This window comes from Enhydra lutris, unplaced genomic scaffold, assembly GCF_002288905.1.
Source record: "Enhydra lutris kenyoni isolate GAN:26980312 unplaced genomic scaffold, ASM228890v2 scaffoldscaffold33, whole genome shotgun sequence".
Lineage (NCBI taxonomy): Eukaryota > Metazoa > Chordata > Mammalia > Carnivora > Mustelidae > Enhydra > Enhydra lutris.
In genome coordinates, this window is record NW_019154117.1 from 21,012,294 (window position 1) to 21,034,541 (window position 22,248).

General features: G+C 41.0%; 1 pseudogene; it reads left to right on the plus strand.

Moving 5' to 3' along the window:
• The first annotated feature begins 10,000 nt into the window (after positions 1 to 10,000).
• Positions 10,001 to 13,844, plus strand: LOC111153596 (annotated as a pseudogene).
• The last annotated feature ends 8,404 nt before the right edge of the window (positions 13,845 to 22,248 follow it).

The following is a 22,248-nucleotide window of genomic DNA, read 5'->3' on the forward strand; positions in this document are numbered from 1 at the left end:
GTTGTATACATGACACTAATGTGATATTGCATCAGCCATTCTTCAATTAAAAAAAATAAATAAATAAAACAGGCTCCAGTACAAGTGAACGACCCTATCTAATCCCCTTCAGTCCTTCCTGTCTGGCAAAATCTTGTCTCTCTGCCTTTTTTAGAAAAGCCTCTCTGTATGTAACTGATTATTGTTGGATTAAATCTCCCATGTCAAAACTGAGTCTACTCACAACTGAGTCTACTGATGCCACATAAAATTCAGCCCCGGCACTACCTGGAAGTCATTCATTCACTCCACAAACACTTATCCAAGACTTACTAACTTGAACAAAATAAATGGAGTTAGATCACTATTTCTTAGTACATTCTCTCCTCAGTGTTCTCAGTTCTAATTTCTTTTTAAAATCATTTGAGAGAGAGCAGGAGCACAATTGGGGGGACTGGCAGAGGTAGAGGGAGAAGCAGGTTTCCTTGCTTGGCAATCCCAAGGACACCAGGGTCATCACCTGAACCGAAGGCAGATTCTTAACTGACTGAGACACCCAGGTGGCCCTCAGATCTATTTCAAATTTCCTTTACTTTCCTCAAACTTAGGCCATCTTCGCCACACCTCACAGAGGAGCAAGAAAGTAGTGATGGAGCTTCTCACAAAACAACATAAAACAAAACAAAATCCTTCCCAAAAAATCTCCCCATTCTTCATTTTCCTCTTCCTTCCTATTATATGGAAAGAGGCTTCCTTCCCTATCTCAAAGGAAATATACTTTCTGAATGTCTTTATTGAGAGAGAGATAACTTCTAGTCTTGAAGGACTGATCTACCCTTGCCAGGTCTCCTTCTGACCCCTCCTCCCTGTCCTTATGAGGCACACAACATCTTTTTTTTTTTTTTTTTAATGGTTTTTACCACAGAAATGTTTAAGCTTGTCGAAGGGCACACAAAACAATATAGCTTTCCACATATCCACCACCCAACTTGCACTATTATCATTGGGCGGGTGTGACACACTGTGATTAAAGTGCAAAAGCCCCTTTAAAACACCTTGCCATCCATCTCTGAGACATATGCTATGTGTCCACGTCAAAGCTCTCACATTTCTTTGATCTTTATCACCTGTGCAACACACTTATTCACAACAGGTGTACACAGCATTGGTGACAAACAGGCACTGGGCTTTAGACGCTTTGGCAATCAGTTCTGCTCTGCCTTATAGTCAACCCTGAGGAGCCATTTGAGTGAATTCCTCAACCCCACACAAGAAGTAATCTTACGGAGCAAATTCAGGGCAGAATTTCACTGTCCCTTAATCACTCAGTAACTGTAATATGCAAAAAGTATAGAAGAACACTGTATATGTTGTTAAAGACTTGACACTATGTGTTTTCAAATATTTAGAAAAAAAATTTGTCCTGTTACTTTTCAAATAAACTACTGTGTTTCGCCTTAAATGAAGTAGATCAAACACTCCCCTCTGTCCAAAATGGCATTTAAAGTAAAAGATTAGATGAAAACTGCTCAATATCTTTAAACATCAGAAAAATGCAAATCGAAATGAATATCTGCCAAAATTTCACACCCACAAGGATCCCACAGGTGGATGAACTCTGAATAGGAGTGTTTTGTGGGGGGGCGGGTGTTGTCTGGGTTGATCTTAGGCTGGTTGGGTTAGGGTTGAACAATAGCCTAGATGCTGCTTAAGAAACTGTCCTGTGAGTCACGTTAAACTTGACACTGAGGTTTCCACTGGAAGTGCTTCCCTTCCGTGGGTGTTTCTTCAGGCTGCTGGACTGAGGATGTTTTTTGCAGAACAAAAGCATCACTTAGCTATTAGTGGTAGGAATGTTGACAAGGCAGCTACCACCTTCCAGGATAAGACACCTTTGAAGAAAAGGTGAAAGAGGGACCTTGCTGGTGGAACAAAAGTTTATGTCTAATCATCCCCTTCTCAGGACCCTGTCACGCTCCCCTCCTTCCTCAGTCTGATCCAGGCACCACCACTTTGAGGCAGACTGGAATCTGGCATAGCCTACTGATGCTTTATACCAAAAAGGCATGGTTCTGTTCCTTGAGTATATAAGCAATACCTGCAGGCTGTCAGGCATGGCATCCCCTTTGGGGAAAGGTGATCTTGGTGCCTGCCTTCCATCCACACTCGATGACAATATATAAGATATGGCCTTTACTATGGCTAGGTTGCAGTATGCCACCTTCAATATTCATGGTCTTAGTGGAGCCATGGTAGCTCTTCCCCAGAAGACTTGTAACTTATGAACCAGAGGTGAGTTCTAGACTATGTACCAGGATACATATGTCTGGGGGCTTACCATGGAACTCCATGGAATGCTTTTTTTTTTCTTTCTTTTTCGTTTTTTTCTTTTTGAGGCAGGGAAGCCAAGTCGGCACACATTCCCACACTTCCAATAAGACTCTGGAGGGAAGGCAACTCCATCTCAGTCTGGGACTCAAAATCAGGTGAGTGTGCTAGAGAACACCTGAGGTAGTCTTCTGGACAGTCTCAGGACTGCTCAGTACTAAAACAAAAAACCAGATGTCCATGACCTCTCTCACTACCACACTTGTAGCTTCTTGTCCAGGTTATCATTGACCCTACCTAGTTTGAATGCTGGGGTCACAGAAAGAATGCAGATTTGATGCTGTGGAGGCCCTGAGGGGGACAATAGGTGGGAAGGGGCCCTGAGCAGGGAAACTGAAGAGGGGATGAGGGGGTACAGGAGGATCTAACATCTATGCGGGCAGACCAGCCAGTAACCCAGCCTGCCGGTTCCTACATAATCTCATTTTAGAGTCCATTATGGCCAATCCGGGGCACTTCGTGCCACCCTGTAGAGCTTATTACCGGCAATACTACTACCATTGGGAATACTATAGTTTGACATTCTTCTGTTCCTTTGCCTCATGCCCCTGTCCTTCCAGCTTATATGTCCCTGTTAATTTTTCTGCTCCACATCATCCACTTCCCACTTCTTGCCTATCCAGCAAGACCTTGTTCTTCCTTTCCTCAATGATGGTTGTCAGTAACCAACATGTAAAAAGCACCAATCCAGCATAGGAAATAAAATCCATGCTACTGTAAGAGTGTTATCTGGTGACATGTGGTAGCTGCAGTTGTGGTGAGCACAGCACAGCATAGAGTTGTATACCTGACACTAATGTGATATTGCATCAGGCATTCTTCAATAAAAAGAAAAAACAAACAAACAAAACAAAAACAAACAAACAAACAAACAAAAACAGGCTCCAGTACAAGTGGACTACACTATCTAATCCCCTTCAGTCCTTCTTGTCTGGCAAAATCTTATCTCTCTGCCTTTTTTAGAAACGCCTTTCTGTATGTAAATGATTATTGTTGGATTAAATTTCCCATGTCAAAACTGAGTCTACTCACAACTGAGTCTACTGATGCCACATGAAATTCAGCCCCAGCACTACCTGGAAATCATTCATTCACTTCACAAATACTTATCCAAGACTTACTAACTTGAACAAAATAAATGGAGTTAGATCACTGTTTCCTTAGTAAATTCTCTCCTCAGTGTTCTCAGATCTAATTTATTTTCTTCTATTTTTAATTTCATTTGAGAGAGAGCAGGAGCACAATCGGGGGGAGTGGCAGAGGTAGAGGGAGAAGCAGGCTTTCTGCCAAGCAAGGAGCAGGATTCAGTCCCAGGACAACAGGGTCATCACCTGAACAGAAGGCAGATTCTTAACTGACTGAGACACCCAGGTGGCCCTCAGATCTATTTCAAATTTCCTTTACTTTCCTCAAACTTAGGCCATCTTCACTTGTCCAGCAGATGTGCTGGAGCACAGCTCAGAGAGGAGCAAGAAAGCAGTGATAGAGCTTCTCACAAAACAAAACGAAAAACAAAATACTTCCCCAAAAATCTCCCAATTCTTCATTTTCCTCTTCCTTATTATATGGAAAGAGGTTTCCTTCCCAATCTTAAAGGAAATATACTTTCTGAATGTCTTTATTGAGAGAGAGCTAACTTCTAGTCTTGATGGACTGATCCACCCTTGCCAGGTCTCCTTCTGACCCCTCCTCCCTGTCCTTATGAGGCACCCAACATCTTTTTTATTAATGGTTTTTACTACAGAAATGTTTAATCTTATCCAAGGGCACACAGAACAATACAACTTCCCACATATCCACCACCCAACTTGCACTACTATCATTGGGCGGTTGTGATACACTGTGATTAAAGTGCAAAAGCCCAGTAAAACATCTTGCCATCCATCTCTGAGACATATGCTATGTGTCCACATCAAAGCTCTCACAATTTGTTGATCTTTATCACCTGTGGAACACACTTATTCACAACAGGTGTACACAGCATTGGTGACAAACAGGCACTGGGCTTTAGACGCTTTGGCAATCAGTTCTGCTCTGCCTTATAGTCAACCCTGAGGAGCCATTTGAGTGAATTCCTCAACCCCACACAAGAAGTAATCTTACGGAGCAAATTCAGGGCAGAATTTCACTGTCCTTTAATCACTCAGTAACTGTAATATGCAAAAAGTATAGAAGAACACTGTATATGTTGTTAAAGACTTGACACTATGTGTTTTCAAATATTTAGAAGAAAAATATGTCCTGTTACTTTTCAAATAAACTACTGTGTTTCGCCTTAAATGAAGTAGATCAAACACTCCCCTCTCTGCAAAATGGCATTAAAAGTAAAAGATTAGATGAAAACTGCTCAATATCATTAAACATAAAAAAATGCAAATCGAAATGAATATCTGCCAAAATTTCACACCCACAAGGATGGCTAAAATCAAAAAGAATACAAATGTTGGTGGGAATGTGGAGAAATTAGAACCCCCACGCAATGTTGGTGAGAATGAAAAATAGTACAGCTATTTTAGAAAACAGTGTGGCAGTTGCTCAAAATGTTAGACATAGGGTGAACATAGGACCCAGCAGTTCCACATCTTGGTATATACTCATGAGAAATGAAAACATATTTCTACACAAAAACTTGCAAACAAATGTTCATAGCTATCTTATTAAAAGGTGAAAAGATGGAAACAATTCAAACATCTGTCAACTGAGAAATGGGTAAATAAAATATAACATATCCCTATGATATAATGTTTTTTGGAATAAAAAAGACCAATCCATGCCACAACAGGGATGAACCTTGAAAACACATTAAATGAAAGAAGCCAGTCACTAATGGCTACATATGACTCCATTCACATGAAATGTCCAGAATAGGAAAATCTAGAAGCAGAAAGTGGTACATCTTAGAGGTTGAGGGAGAAGGGGCAAGGAGAATAATAGCAACAGGTTGCAGATTTGTTTCTCTTAAGTCACGACAACGTTTTAAAGTTAACTGTGGTGATGCATATACTGAAAATCAAGGAATTATACATGTTAAATGAGTGAATTTTATGGTATGTGAGCTGTACTTCAATAAAGCTGTTAAAACAAAGGACTTAAAAATAAATGCTTAAAGATGACAAGAAGGGGAGCATAAAGCCCAAAGGCTGTCAACACATTTTTGGAAGATGGAAATCTGGTGGAGGACTGGTAACTGACTAGCAAAGCGAACAAAGTACTTGCAAATCAATTCACACTGCAAAACCCAGGAGAGGAGCAACCTGGTGGCACTAGAGAAAAAGGAAATTAGGTGTTCCATGTTAGTAAGCAATGTTGATCTTGAATTTTTGTTCTTTGTTGTTTGTTTTATATTGCATATAATTTCTAAAATCTTTTTTTTTTGAGTGGGGGTGCTCTTTGCCAATTTTGTAAAAACCTGTTGAAATGTTAGCATGTTTCAAATGTGCAGAGAAGATCCCACGTTTCTTGCGTTGGACAGAACTTGAGACAACTGTTTTAAAGTTGGCATTGCACACATCTGGGGTTGGGGTATGGTGGAGGCAGTAGCTTCTGGAATCAAAGCCAGAAATCTCAAAGGTTGGGTTAAATTCATTTTTAAAATGTATTTGAAAATAAAGTTGTGGAAAAGTTGCATAGATGGTAAAGCCATAGATAGTAAAGTCATATACCCTTTATCCAGATGTACCTATTAAGATTTTGACCTGTTTATAATCTCTCTCCCTTTTCTCCTTCCCCTTTACACATAGGAAAACACATATATGCATATGAAAATTATGCATACATTCTTGAATATTTGAGAATACATGTCATGCATCACACACTTTCTCCCTGAATATTTCATAGTGTATTTCTTATGAAAAAGAATATTCTCTGATAGCACAGTTATCTCCTTTGGTAAATTTCACATTGATGTAAAACTTCTAACTATTCTCCCACTCAAATTCCATTTTTATCAATTTGTCAAGTAATGTCCTCTGAGTGTGTGCATGTGTGTGTGTGTGTGTGTGTGTGTGTGTAAACCTCCTTACAGGATTTAGTCTAGAATCACATACTACATCCAGTTGCTGTGTATCTTTAGTTTCCGTTAATCGGGATCAGTTTCTCAGCCTCTTTTAGAACAAGGCCAGGTTTGAAAAATCAATTTGATGTGCCATATTTATAACCTCTTCTCACATGGAAATTTTTTGGGGTGGAGCTTATCTTGCTCAGAATTTAAAGGATGTTTTTATAGTTGTGAGTCCTAGGAGCCTACTTAAAAACAATTCCAGAAATTCAAAGATATGTGGAGGGATTTTTCTTAATGGACATACGTCCTGAGGTCAAGGGAGGGTATGTGAAGTGGGGAAGGCTAGAAGTGTACTTTCCTTTGGGAGGGACAATGGTGAAGCTGTGGACTCAGGTTAAGAGAGGAAAAGAAGGCTGTCATTACTGGCAAACCCTCCTCATATGGGAGGGAAAGGATTGGGTGTCTAGGGCCAAGACTGATTCATCAGCGAGGGAATGTAGGCAAGTCAAGTAAGGAAATGATACAGGGCTTAATTTCAACAGTTTATAATCTAAATAATGAAGTCGTAAGTGTTCCGATTATTATGACTAGGTAGCATAGGGAGAAGAAATAAATACATATAACGATCAACAAAAATGACATTATCATTTCACATTGGTAGAGATGACAATAAGGTATTTTGGTGAAAAGGTAGAAGCTATGTGGGAAAAACAGTTTTCATGGAAGAAATAAACATAGGTGACATTCAAAAAACCAAAAGGTATTGCTAGGTATAGTTACAGTTGTGCTCATTAGTCATTATGCTAGAGGAGCCCACTTCCTAAATCAAGGTGAGTTTGGTCTGCTGTGATGCAGCACACTTGCTCTGTAAAATAAAGGAATCTTTAAAAATGTTGGGGGGAAAAGGGGGACTTGACAGAGAGGGAAGAGGGAGCAGCAGGGAGAGACACTATACATGTGGAAGAGAACCTATAGGGCATGAATCGCCTAAGAGGGATTTGGAGAAATGAAAGAATTACTAAAAGTTTTTTAGTTGTTTGCCTCAGTTCCATGGGTGTGTCATGCCCTTGTCTCCCTCTTTGTTATGCTTTCTGTTCCTTAGTACAGGCTATTCTGCTTTCTCGTGCTTTTTAGTGAACTTTTGAATACTTTTTGGTATTCAATACTTTTTGAAACTTTTGAGGAGCTATGGGAATGGGGCTGTTGTTGAGTCTATTTCTGGTAGCTCTTTACTATGAGGACCAGGTTGGGTTCCTGGTAATATAACCCATAAATAAATGGGAGGCCCCCATTAGATTGTGGTCCCAGGAGTTTCTCACTCTCATGCTAGCCCATATTCATCCTCCAGCAATTTGTCAAAGTGTCTGTTTACGTGTTCCTACCAGGAGAGCAGTGTTGAGCCTCCAGTGCCTTCTGTTTCAGGTAAGCGAATCTTAGGTATGATTTTCTGTACTGATACTCTTGGAAGATTTGAGGTAGTGTTTTGCCACTATGGTTCCAAGAAATGTCATTGATTTTTAGTCCGTTCAGCATTTTGCTTCTTTCACAGACTGAAATGATGACTCCCAGGCTTTTAGATCTGGAGCCAGAAGTTGCCCTTCAGAGAATGACTCTATTTTCCTGTCCCTCTTCCCATACTTCTCAATGAGTTTGGTAGGGTCAGAGAAACACCTAAAATGGGAAGTCTAAGGAAAGAATAGACATTAACTCCTCTAGGAAAAGAGATCTGACAGGGCGAAGGATTAAGGAAGCTCTAAGGATTCTACTTGAAACTCATAGTCTATTCGGCTATGGTGCTGGGTCTTGGGTAAAATCTGAAACACAGGGATTCTGCAGTTCTGGATTGGGTTATTTGGAGAGTATGAGGACTGTGTAAGAAAACACGTTTTCCCAGGTCTTGATCATGAGTCACATTTCCATGTCAAGCATCACTCAATCAAGCCTGCCTTCACGTTGGGCTGATCAGGAGAACAGTGCTGAGCCTCTGAGAAGAGACTGGGGTCTGAGCTATATCCTAGGATACAGGATCTACCCAAGGGAGCACAGATGTGACTCTCAGGCTTTAGTTTATGTCCTCACTGAACAAAGAACTTCTGACTGAGAATATCAAGTGTGGACCTCCCAGACAAAATCCTCCTTTGTTTTTCAAAGTAAATACTGAAAATATTTTATCACCTTAAAAGTTGAGAAAAGCAAAGAACACAAAGTTCTATAAATTAAATTCCTGGTATTCTTGGATAAAGAATGTCTCCATTTCTGAGAGAAGAGTGAGAGATGAGTACCCACCACTCATTCTTTTTGTTTTGTTCTAGCATCAGTGCAGAGACAAGAGGAGGAAAGGTGGGACTCTGAAAGGTAAGGTTCTGCCTATTCCACCTGAGCTCTCCTAGGCTGACCCTTCCTGTCCTTTCCATGAGGGCTCAGGTCCATAATCCCCGAGGATGCCAGCTGCCAGATACATTCCCTCTCAGAAAACAGAGGCCTCAGAGGAGAGGCTCATGGAAACACAGTCAGAGTGCAAAACCTTTCTCAGATTCCCGGCTCTGACCATGACTGAGCATGAAGCACTGATGGATCTGGACAATGGGTGCTGTGCAATAGGAGGCCATGTGAGACATTAAGATTCAGAACTTTGGAAGTTCTGAGACTTTCTGAAAGATCTGTGACATCATGTTACTCAACTTCCTCCCTGAGGTAACCATTGACCTATGTTCCACATAAGGTGGTTTTCAGTATCACATGGGATAGATAATACATACAAAAGCCCCTTGTGAATGATCAAATAATGCAAGTCTTATTATTATCATTGATCATGTTACCTTGTATCCTAATTCTTGGAGCTCTCCAAGTCCAATCTACCAAGGATATATTTAAAGGACACTCTATTCAGCCTCTTATAAGATCTCTTGCTTCTATCTTCATCATTCTCCTGGTTTCCCAGGGTGGAGAACTTGTCAGAAGGAAGGGAGGCAAGAAAGGGGCTTTCTCTTCTGTAAAGATGAGTAAACATTACCTTCTTTCCTGTACCCCTCTTTTAAGCAGAATCTATGTATTTCTAGGGCCTCAAGGAAGCCTGAAATTGAGGTGGGATGGAAAATTCTCAAGAGTTAGAATTTGAAAGTCTTCGGGATGTTGGTGGGTGGGGGGCAACCTTTGCCAGACCAGCAAGGGTCACATATGTTTGTTCAGTTTTGTACCTCCTGTCTCCCACAGCCCCCTAGGCTGGTGTCATGATACCATCCACTTTCATCAACTGTTATGTCCAGACCCCTTCTGTGGGATATGTAACAGCACAACTGCTGAGGTGAATTGGCTGCTGTTCCCAGAGGCCCTGGAAGATGCTACTCCTTCTCTGATCCCCTTGGTTTTACAGCTCCTGTGACTCACTCATCATTCACTTCATCTCCTGACTTCTCTACAGTTGCTCCAGGAGACCTAATACCAGCCTCTTTGTCTGAGCCTTTCCCCCAAACCCCCTCCATCTTCTCACCTAACCCAATGAACCCTTTAGCTGACTTTTTCTTACTCTCTCCCCTGGGCACTCCCTGTCACTAGAGCCAAAAGCCTAGGATTCTTTATTCTCAGGGAACCACTCCATACTTGTACCCTTTCCTTTAACTTCTTTCCTACCATATGATGCTCAGACAACCAGAGGCCACTTTACCTCTGAATACCATCTCTGCTCTTGACCCCACCATTTCACAGGGTATCAACCTCTTACCAAATCTGTCTCAGACATGGAATCCCACTGATTCATTTCCTTGTCATCATGCACCACCAACACCGTCTGTTTGACCACTGCTCTTTAACTGTGATTCAATCTAAATCGATTTCCATCTCATTGAAACCTGTTCCTGAGAAGTCATCTCCAGGTAGCCCTGGTGGGTTGTCTACTTATGTCCCCACAATCAGAGGTAGTGACTGTTCAAACCCATCAGCTTCAGAATTCTCCTATTGACAGGCCCATGCCAAGAACATGTTCCTTTCCTCCCCACATTATCACACTCCGATTTTTAGCAAGAGCAGGTTTACCTCCATCAACTAGAAACCTATCTCTGGAGAGACTCTGCTACTAAGCACAAGGAGGCCAGTGGAATTTCTTTCCCTGGCCTTAACTCTCAGGCCCAGTTGGAGAGGAAAATGAAGAAGAGAATGGCTTTCCAGATATTAGAGAAGAAAGTAAAAGAGGAGGGGCCATTTTCCAAACAAATGTGGTCAGAGTACCAGTGGACATCTTTAGGGAATTTGTTGCATCTGATTGATGTACAGGTCATCACAGCCCCCAAAACTGGATGGAATATTGAAGGCAAACCAGAGCAGTTCTCTACTTGTCAACAGCTCCTCTATGTCAAGGCTTTGGCAGAAATCTTGCATCAGAAATATAGCCAGCTCTTCTGGGGTCTTCCTTCTTTGCACAGTGAGTCTTTAGTAGCCACTCTCCTGTTTTCTAGTAGTACTTCTCCACTAGAGTCTCACTTTGTCTTATTCAATGGAATTGATAATACCTCTGACATCAAAATGCAAGCATCTCCACCACTTCCTCATTCCCAAACATTTCCTCTCCATTTCTCTCCCCATTGTACACCCCCAATCCTCAACCTCTGTCCCCATCCCAGCCCCCACCTTTCACTCAGGTGAACAGCCATGCCCATTTTCAATCCTGCCACAGCAGATTCAGGGTTCCCTCCTTCTTCATCCCAGATTAGGGACTGTGGAGCATCTTTCCATAGATCTAGGAATGAATCAGACTCTCCTATCTTGACTGAAAATCAACACCTGGGATAGCAATTGTTGCAGAAGCAACAGGAAAGTTTGTGGGCATTAGTCCCTGTGTTCCAGAATCCTAAAGAAATATTTGTCCTCGAGCTTCCAACCTTCCGTTGGTTTGCCGGCCATCCCATGCCTATATACCAGTCTCCACACTTCCTGGCCATTTTCCTATTATCTGTGAACCCCAGGAGACACTGGAGTTACATAGCCCATGGATGGTAATCCCATGCTGGTGCCTCCATGACTGTGGAAATCTAGATTCCCTAGCAGTGATGGAGCCTCAGCGTAAATCATCAGAACTCTCTCAGCAAAAAAGCAGAAAAGTTCACTCACAATTCTCTGAGTTTCAGGGCCATAGTAACAAGGATCTAGCAAAGACTGAGTTGCATCTCCCTAGAAGATTCTATGAGAGGGTCCAAACAAAGTTCCAGCTAAGGTAGGATACGAGGAGGAATCTTGGGTATATCCTAGAGAAGAGTCCAGAAGACAGCCCACAAAGCGTCTCAGAAAGCTACCTAGTGAAGGGTCTGGGGCTGCCTTGGAGACAAGAAACTGTATGTGTCATTCAAGGAATCACTCAGGGAATTAATTATTAAATGCCTCAAGGAACAACACAGACCAGAATCAAATGAAAAGCATTCTTAGTTTACATATGAGGAAAAAGTTTTGGCAGATCACTGTGGGTAGGATTCCTATAGGTGTGTGTTATTCATGGCTGGCTGATGACAATACACTGCCTTCCTCTGGGAGTTCCCAGACTGCTACGGAAAACACAGATTCTAAAAAGACAATGGTGGGTAGGGTTTACTGCCAGGGCACCACTCTAGAGCATTCTTTTCTTGATCCCAGTACATGACAGGTACTAGAGGCCCATATTACTAAATTTCGCATGAGTCAGAGGTGGGGTCTTGAATCCATAAAATTCTATATGTTGAGAGAAGCCAAAACATGGCCTCTCCCCCAATTTGACTTTCCCTCCTCAGCCATGCATATATTTCTGGGGTGGATTCCAAAGCTGACTTTTTTAAACCCCTTGAGGGAAGCTCTAAACCTTATTTGGGAAACAAGGCGAGAACAATAAAGTCAGTCCCCACTGTGGATCATCCTCTCCCCGCTATGTCATCTGTGATCAGTGAAGGAAAGGGGGGGCTGAAGGCATCACACTCTGACACTGACCATAAGACTGCAGAGTGTATCCAGATAGCTGAGTGGGGCAGACTTTTCAGCCCCTTACACACAGCATCAGAGCTCAAGTGCGACCCAGTGAGACTGTACGAGACAACACACTGTGGCCCAGAGGTACTCACAAGGCAAGCTGGGGCTGGACATGAGTCCATGCCTGAGAATGTGAGTTCCAGTAAAAAAGTAGAAATGGAATAGGGCAAAGTGATGGTGGAGAAGAATTTAGAACATTTTGCCATGTCCAACCTGTCCAGGGATATATTTGACACCAAGGAGCTCTGTACCCTTCAACCCCAATCTTGGGACACCTGGACAACCAGTGAGTTGGGAAGCTCCAAAATGATAAATGTCAACATGAGCAAGGTAGAAACTTCCCTGACCATGGAACACCGCTCACCAAAAATACTGGTTCCCCAAGATTCTTAACTATCAGACCTGAAAAGACAGATCCTGAGTGAGTGAAAGTTTAAACTGGAGAGTGAGGAGTATAACCAGGCTCAAGGATGTCCCACTGACATGCCTCTTACTTCAGATAGCTTGACTTCCAAGGCTTCCCTGACTCAGTCCCAGAGTGTGTGCAGCGGGGACATGGAAGCATCCCAGGTGCTGCACGTCCAACTGAAGGACAGCACAATTAGCACGGAACAGCAGGAGGAGTCCTTGGACTCGAAGCTGGCCTTCTGTAAGGGCCAGCCTACGAATTTCTCACAAAGTAAAAGTGCAAAGAAAGTGAGACCTCAGGATCCCAAAGCAAGAAAATGCAGAAGTGAGGAGTAGGGACCTCTGCAGGCAGAGAGGAGAGACTCCATCTTGAGGACAGAACATTAGAGAGTGCTTCCTCAACTCTGTCACAGAACAGTTTCCTCTTGAAAGTTACTTCAGAAAAAATGAGGCAATTTTCAAGAGGAAACTGTTGTGGATAAATTCCAAGAAAAATATCACATGGCATCAAGAATGTCCCCCTCAAAAAGCCAAGTTCATGTCCACCTTACTGCAGCACCAAGACCCAGTTGAAAGTGTAGCTGCTTTTGGGAGTGATCAGCCTCCTGAAGCTCACAAGCTCACTTCCTTTGGGAATGTCCTAGAAGAGAAGCTGACACATATGTACGGATCTGAGGCCTCAGAGTTAAGTCAGCAGCAGGAGGAACTACAGGTCTGACAAGAGACCTCCCTCCACTCTGACCCACAACAAAAGAAACCGGCAAGTTTCATGTCCTGCAGCCAAGAAGCTGCCTGTGCTGACCAGAACCGTCTTACAAGTGTCGGACACAACAGCGACGGGGTCAGACATCCCCAGAAAGCTGAAGCCTTCAAGGATCAACTATTAAGCCAGGGTCAACCCCCTTCTTCTCTGCCCTCTGGGGAGTCTGTGCCTCATCCAAGCCTCACCTGTGTGCATCAAGTATGCCAGGTCCTTTGGGCCACCAGGGGTGACCCTAACAAAAGTACTGTGTTTAGCGATTTGACTCTTCTACTCAAGCAGAAAATGCTTCTCCAGCACTTCCAGGGAGAAAAATTTCTCTAAGGAAATCATTCAGTCCTTATTGAGAAAGCTTCACGATTTTCATGACAATATATCCTTTGATGAGAACAACCTTCAGCACAACCAAGAATATTAATCCTCCTCAATAAATGTTTCTTCTAATAAAGAGTTTCTTCTGTGTGCTGCACTGGGACTGGGGCTGGGGCTTGTGCTCAGGGAAAGGAAGCAGTGCGTTCAACTCTTCGTAGTTAACGCTTTTGGCTTCTACAAGTGCACCAGTCCCTTGACAAAGCCTGACAGTGGCCTTCTCAGTTTTATCCTGGGGTCCTTTATTTGGTTCTGCTCTGATGTCCTGTATTTAAAACATTTACATTTTTGGGGGTGCCTGGGTGGCTCAGTGGGTTAAGCCTCTGCCTTCGGCTCAGGTTATGATCTCAGGGTCCTGGGATCGAGCCCCACATCGGCCTCTCTGCTCAGCAGGGAGCCTGCTTCCTCCTCTTTCTCTCTGCCTGCCTTTCTGCCTACTTGTGATCTCTGTCAAATAAATAAATAAAAATCTTTAAATAAAATATTTACTTTTTTTTTTTTTCATAAAAACTGTAATGTACTTACTCTGAAAACCTTCAGGCCTTTACAAATAGTGAAAAAAACACTTGAAGTCTAGAACTTGATTTAAACTCTCTTTCACCTGCTCCCAAACTATTTATCGGGTAGGATACTATGTCAGCTAGGCCTCACCTCCTGGAGGCTACTCGGGCCCAATGATACCATTTCAACATATGAATATATGGGATAGTCTTTGAGCATGAAGACCGTGCTCAACATCAGGGATGTTGCCAGGGACATTGTCCTCCTATATGGTGCCTGCCTTGCCAGACATGCAACATTTTACCCCAAGGTTTCAGTAATTGAGGGGTACTTTAATTATCTATTGCTGTTTAATAGATATTCCAAAATTTAGTGCGTGAAAAAATATATATTATCTCATGGCTTTTGTGGACCAGAAATTTGGGTGAGGCCTACCTGGATTCTCTGCTTCAAGGTTGCATTTAAGGTGTCAGCTGAGGCTACTACATTCTCATCTGGAGGCTTGACTGGGGAAGAACTAACTCCTGTACTCATTCACATTGTTGCTGGCAGGATGTAGTTCCTCAAATTCTGTTGGAATGAGATCCTCAGTACCTTGCTGGCTCTTGGCTGGAGTTGGCTGGTTCCTTATCATTTCGGCTTCTCCAGCATGGCAGCTTACTTCATCAAAGCAAGGAGAGAGTTTGCAAACAAGATAGAAGTTACAATCTTTTGGAAACCAGTAATGGAAATGACATCCTATTACCTTTCCTTTATTCTATCACTCAGAGGCAAATCACTAAATCCAGCCTATGCTTAAGGGGAGGTGTAATTACACAAGGGTGTGAACATCAGAAGTGGGGATGATTGGAATCTTCTCAGAAGTCTTCCTAATGCAAGGGTTTCTTCTCGGACACCCTATTCAGTTTGCTGAAGCAAAAGTGGCCAAAGGTGCCATGTGGATCTTTGTCCTCATTCATGTCAAAGTCATCAAGATCAAAATTGCTTAATGGCTAAATGAAGTGGCACCTGGTAAGTAACCATCAAAAAGATTGGAGCATCCAAAGGAAGGAAGGAAAGGTGACAAAGAGAGGTCAAGGTAGTTTGGGTTTATCCTGAATAGTTAAGTAAAATAAACCCTGAGAACCACCTGACTTACCAGTATTCAAACTGGGGGGTGGGGAGGGAAGCTGGTCTAATATGGCTCATCTGGCTCTACCACAGTCTCTCTCTTTTGCCCTAGCTCTCAGACCATAGGTGTGTAGAAGTAACCTTCAGCTTCTGTAGACTTAGCCAACATTATAGAGGAAGGGAACCCCACAGGTTGTAGGGCTTAATTTCTGTTCTTGTTAATATATTTAATATAGCACATTCATCATTTCAAATTTAATTCTCTTAACTTGAACATCAGAGAGAATGGGTCACTCAACTATTGGAAAAGGCAGTACTAAGGATCTTAGAGCACATACTCCCATTTTGTGATATTTTCCACGTACCTATGTCTTGAAGGCTCTGATGCCTGGGAACTCTGTCACACTCAGGCACCCCTGTTCTTTCTGTGATCCCGAGGATCCTGAGATCACACTGCCCCACCTGGAATTCTGCCTGCTTCAGCACCAAGGCATCTTTCAGACAGGGACATCACTCACTGGAGCTGACTTCTAAAAGTTCTGATTTTGTGCTCTGCTACTCTATCACTTGCCTGTAGCCTGCTGATGGATGCTCCCTCCCCTCCATGGGATTCCCTCTTTTGTACCTCCTGCCTGGCAGAACATGGTCACTTTTCTGTTTGTAGAGTTGCAGGTATTCTTTTCTTTGATCTCCCCTTGATTTCGTAGGAGGTTCAAATGATTTGATAGCTATCTAGCTGAATTCCTGCAACCTGACAAAACTAAGGTCTCTTACTCCTTTGCCATCTTGGACTGCAATCTCAATGCCTATTTCTTAATCCCCTCTCATAGAAGGGCAACCTGAAGGACAGAGAAGGTAACATATATTTAGTGTGCTGGCGTGAAAGTGGGAGCCAGGGATGGAGAGCCCCCTTATACTGTGAGGACATATTTGGATGTAAATGACAATAAATATAACTTAACTGACTTAAAAAGGAGAATCTGTTGACATAGGTACCTGAAAAAGTCTGGGAATAAGGTTGGACTAAGGTATGAGGGTTCATGCTGGGGCTCAATCGATGCCTTCAAGATTCACTTTCTATCCGTTTCTTGGCATTCTGAACGGACTTTCTGTCAGACAATTTTAAAAAAAATTTTTTTTCCTTTTTTCTTTCTTTTTTTGGTTTCTTTCTTTCTTTCTTTCTTTCTTTCTACATATATTTATTTTTATTAACATAGAATGTATTATTAGCCCGAGGGGTACAGGTCTGTGAATCATCAGGCTTACACACTTTTCAGCACTCACCACAGCACATACCCTCCCCAATGTCCATAACCAACCACCCTCTCCCTACCCGCCTCCCCCCAGCAACCCTCATTTTGTTTTGTGAGATTAAGAGTCTCTTATGGTTTATCTCCCTCCCCATTCCATCTTGTTTCATTTTATCCTTTCCTACCCCCCAAGCCCCCCACATTGCCTCTCAAATTCCCCATATCAGGGAGATCATATGGTAATTGTCTTTCTCTGATTGACTTATTTCCCTCAGCAAAATACCCTCTAGTTCCATCCACATCATTGCAAATGGCAAGATTTCATTTCTCTTGATGGCTGCATAGCATTGCATTGTTTGTGTGTGTGTGTGTGTGTGTGTGTGTGTGTGTGTACATACACATACTTCTTCTTTATCCATTCATCTGTTGATGGACATGTAGGTTCTTTCCATACTTTGGCAATTGTGGACATTGCTGCTATAAACGTTCAGGTGCACGTGCCCCTTTGGATCACTACATTTGTATCTTTAGGGTAAATTCCTAGTAGTATGATTGCCGGGTCATAGGGTAGCTCTATTTTCAACTTTTTGAGGAACTTCCATGCTGTTTTCCAGAGTGGTTGCACCAGCTTGCATTCCCACCAACAGTGTAGGAGGGTTTCCCTTTCTCTGCATCCTCTCCAGCATCTGCCATTTCCTGACTTGTTAATTTTAGCCATTCTGACTGGTGTGAGGTGGTATCTCCTTGTGGTTTTGATTTGTATTTCCCAGATGCCAAGTGATGTGGAGGACTTTTTCATGTGTCTGTTGGCCATTTGGATGTCTTCTTTGCCGAAATGTCTGTTCATGTCTTCTGCCCATTTCTTGATTGGATTCTTTGTTCTTTGGGTGTTGAGTGATTTTGGATACTAGCCCTTTATCTGATATGTCATTTGCAAATATGAGAAGAGGATTTCTGAATACATTCAAAAGTTCTAAAGAAGTCCTCTTTTTAATCTCCAGACTTTTTTGACTTTTTTAATCCCTTAGATTAAAAGTGGAGAGGATAATCAGCTGAAGTTACTTTAAAAAAAATAACTTTACTTAACTATAACTGACATAAAATAAATTACACACATTTAAAGTGTACAATTCAAGTTCTGACATATACGAATACATGTATATACACACACCCATGAGGCCATCACTACAGTCAACATAATGAACATGTCTATCACACTGAAAAGTTTGCTCATACTCATTTGTAATCTTTCCCTTTCCCTCCTGGTCCTTCTATAAACCAATGATCTGCTATAACTTTAGATTAGTTGATTTTCTAGATTTGTATATACATGGAATCTTTCAGTATATACTGTTTTTTTTATTGAAATATATATATGCCATAACATTTATCATTTTGATCCTTTTGAGTATATACTTCATTGATATTAAGCATATTCACAAGTGTGTACTATTTTTTATATGACTTGTTTCATTAGAGTACTTTGAGATTCATTCATTTCAATGTTCAATAGCTCACTCCTTTTTATCACTGAATAGAACTGCATTGTATGACTTGTTTATTTATTCACTTATTAATGGGGATTTTGGTTGTTTCCAGTTTGAGGTTGTTACAAATAAAGTTGCTGTGAATATTCAAGTATAAGTCTTTGTAAAGACAATTTTTCATTCTACTGTGCAAGTACGAAGGAGTAAAATGGCTGGGGCACATTTTACTTTATAAGATACTGCCTGTTTTTCAAAGTCCGTATAACGTCTTATATCCCCACCAGTGGTGTGTGAGAGTTCTAATTCCTATACATCCTCACCACTGTCTGGTATGGTTAGATGGTTAGATTTGTTTTTTCTAGTCTCTCAAATAGTTGTATAGTAGCATTTTATTGTGTCTAAATAACTTGAAAATGGTTTGATCCTTTCAGGTCCTGCTTTTAAGATTTGTTAGATGAGGAGTGCCTGGATGGCTCAGTGGGTTAAGCCTCAGCCATTGGCTCAGGTCCTGATGCCGGGATCATAGGATTGAGCCCCACATTGGGAATCCCTGCTCAGAGAGGGGCCTGCTTCTTCCTCTCCCTCTGTCTGCACCTTGTCCTACTTGTGTGCGCTCTCTCTCTCTCTCTGTCAAATAAATAAATAAAAATATTAAAAAAAAAAAAAAGATTTGTTAGGTGGAATCAGAATAATGGTCAGTCTAGGGCTAATCATTCCTCAGTGCTGAACTATACCTTTTGAGTGCTCTATACAAAGTCTCATATATCACGAGGTTTTCCAGAGAGGCTGGTGGAACAGGCACTGTGCCCAGCGTCCCAGAAAGGAAGGTAAAACTGATCCCCGTTATTCTTTCTTGGCAGAAAGCTGAAGACTTCAACTGGCTTTTGACCATCTTCTTTAGTAGTTCAGGCCAAGTAGATTCACACCTCACTATGGAAGGTGAGAATAAGAGGCATCTATTTTCTTGGGTGTTCAATCAAAACAGAACAGAAAACCTCACTTAACATGTTATTACATGTATAAAGGATCGTTCCCTGTGTGTTTTGTTTGGCTGAGCTTCCATAAATAATTTCATATGACCACAGCACAGGGTGATGGTTCTCTAGGTAATGATGATATGTCATGTGCATCCAGTTTATTCTGTCCCATAACTTTTCACATATACAATGACTCCAATATATTTGATAAATTTATGATTCAAACTTGGATAAAATGAGTGTGATTAAAAAGTAACTCTTGAATGGGGGTGAAAGGCATGTTTCTGGATTCATTTAGGCCTGGGCTTAAATCCTGGCTCTTCACCTACTCTTGTTAAGAATTAGGAAACTAACTTAACTTCTCTGAACTGTCAGGACACCAAGTTGCTTGCAAGTAAGGAAAACAGGTTCACAATTAACAAGTTAAATATAATGACATAATGTAATAAAATGTATATATGTATATCATGCATTTCCATATAATGCATGTAATGATGCAAAGCAATTAAGGTACAACATAATTAATATATTTATTAATATATATTGATATATTTTTAAGGATTATTATTACACAATGGAATAACTTCTTATCACAGAGACTAAGGCAATCCATAATCTCCTGAAACATGGACATTCTAGAACTGTAGAAACTTAGCAGTAAGTCTATATGAGAAACACCTCTCTAGCACTAAGGTTTATAGGTTTAAACATAAGGGTAATCCAAAGGTACTTCAGCAATTTCAACTCTTCTCTCTTTTAATGATGAGCAAATGAAAGATTATTCGATTAAAAAATATATTAGAAAAGATTAAATGATTTGTCATTATTACTAAACTGTTTGTACTTGAGTAATCTGGAGAGTTCAATCCTGCAAGCCATCTTGCCTTTTAACTTGACTATTAGGTTTCCTTTGCTGACTTTCTCACCTGTAGAATGAGGACATGAGTGGTACAACATGTCACTGTTATGGAGATTCAACACAATAATTCTTGTAGGGGCACCTGGGTGGCTCAGTTGTTAAGCATCTGACTTCTGCTCAGGTCATGATCTCAGGGTCCTAGGATGGAGCCCCACACTGGGTTCCCTGCTCGGCGGGGAGTCTGCTTCTCCCTCTGTTCCTCTTTTACCTCTGCCCCTGCCTTACCACTATCCCTCCCCCACTGACCATGCTCTCTCAAATAAATAAAATCTTAAAAAAAAAAGATAATTCATATAAAGTTCTTAGCATGGTACCCAATAAATATAGGCTATAATTACTTTACATACACTGAGGCATTCACACAGCAGTGCTTTAGATCAAGGTAAACTGAGAGCTTTAAAGTTCTTGCAGTGGGATCATCACAAGCTATAGACCAATTCAGTTGCTTCAAATAAATAACCACAGATTAAATAAAGTACCTTCAAAGGTTATGTACCACATTGTTAGCCTCTTAAAATTGTGGAGTGATATTTATCTGTTTCAAGTAAAAATGTATTCGGGAGCCATTGTAAAAAATAACTAGTATAATCTTTTTTATTTTACATACTAACTGAAGTCTGAGAAAACCATTGAGAAGACTCAAAATTATCAAGAAATTTTATATTTTTATATTCTGTACTCTTCAGATACGGCTGAAGTCATAATTTCCTGATCAGAATCTAAGTTTCTTGAGACTATATTTGTTGCTTATTATCACTTATTACTTGTAGGTTAACAAATAAATAAACGTGTGCTAAAATAACCAGATCCCAGACACCTTCTTCTTTGCTCCATCTTAAAATATGAGTTGTTAGTAGAAAGAAAAAATCCAAAAAATAAACAACAAAAAAACACCAATTACCTAATTATACACCTCTATATTTAAAAGTGAATTTGAAGCAATAGGAATTATTATACCAGCAATTTGCTCTTTGGCACTTCAAACTGATTCCCATCCTTCTAGATTCATCTGGGTGAAATTAAAATTAACTATTTTGATCCTACTTCACTTATCCCTATCTTACCCCATCCTTTGATGGATTATCTATCCAAGAAATTTTCCCTTTCCTTATGTACTCCAGCCTTTACTGATCTCCCTCACTTTCAGAATCCTAAAACACTCATGCTCTGTTACACAGTAAAAAATGTCTCCAATATGTAGGTATTTTTCACATTTCAAAGTTGCTGTTCTGAGAAAGAAAAGCCCTAAAATTAGGGTGAAGCCCTGGGTTCAAACCCTGGTCTCACTAAATAGAGGCTAAAGGGACTTGCTACTTGACATCTCTCTATCTCAATTTCCTTATAGGTAAAACAGGGATTATGTTTTAAAATTCTGTATCTTGCCATGGTGCCTTGAAAATGGTGTATTAATTGCTTCTTGATTTGACTGATTCAGTGAGTGACTGATAAAATTCTCACCAATAGTAAAAATGTTTTACTATTTATTTATTTATTGTGGATGATGCCACAAAATTCCACAATACAAAGTGGATGGCCTATAAAGTTTTCTTTATGTGGCTAGTGTGTTGACATATATCACATAGGTACAGAGTTTCTTGTCCTGATGCCCATGGACTTCAGGAGAATAATGCATACCTGAGACAATATGAAAAATTACATGTGTGTACTCACACATGGATCTGACAGAGAGGAGAAATCAACAATGTTGAGAACCATGGTTCTTCTCAGACAATACAAAACCAGAAGTGAGAGAGTGGAATAAGGAAGGGGAATAACCAATTCAAGGTGCCAAAGGAGTTGATGAGGGGGGAGCAGGACTGTTGGTCAAAGAAACAGTGGGTTGGCTACTAATCTAGCTCTGGTTTAGTCCAGACCTAACTAGTCTAATGAGTCCACGATCCCTCTCTAATTGGTCTACTCAGTCAACCTTGCCTTGTCCACAATGTCCCTACTCCCCACAACAGTGCCTAGAATATGCACCAATTAACTGCTAAGAATTTCTTTCAGTTTTCTTACCTTATAAAATGAAGCAGATTGAGTAAAATTATCTTTAAGGTTCCTGCCGATTAGAAAACTCTTTTATATTTGAAGCTAATTATTTTACATTTGAAGCTA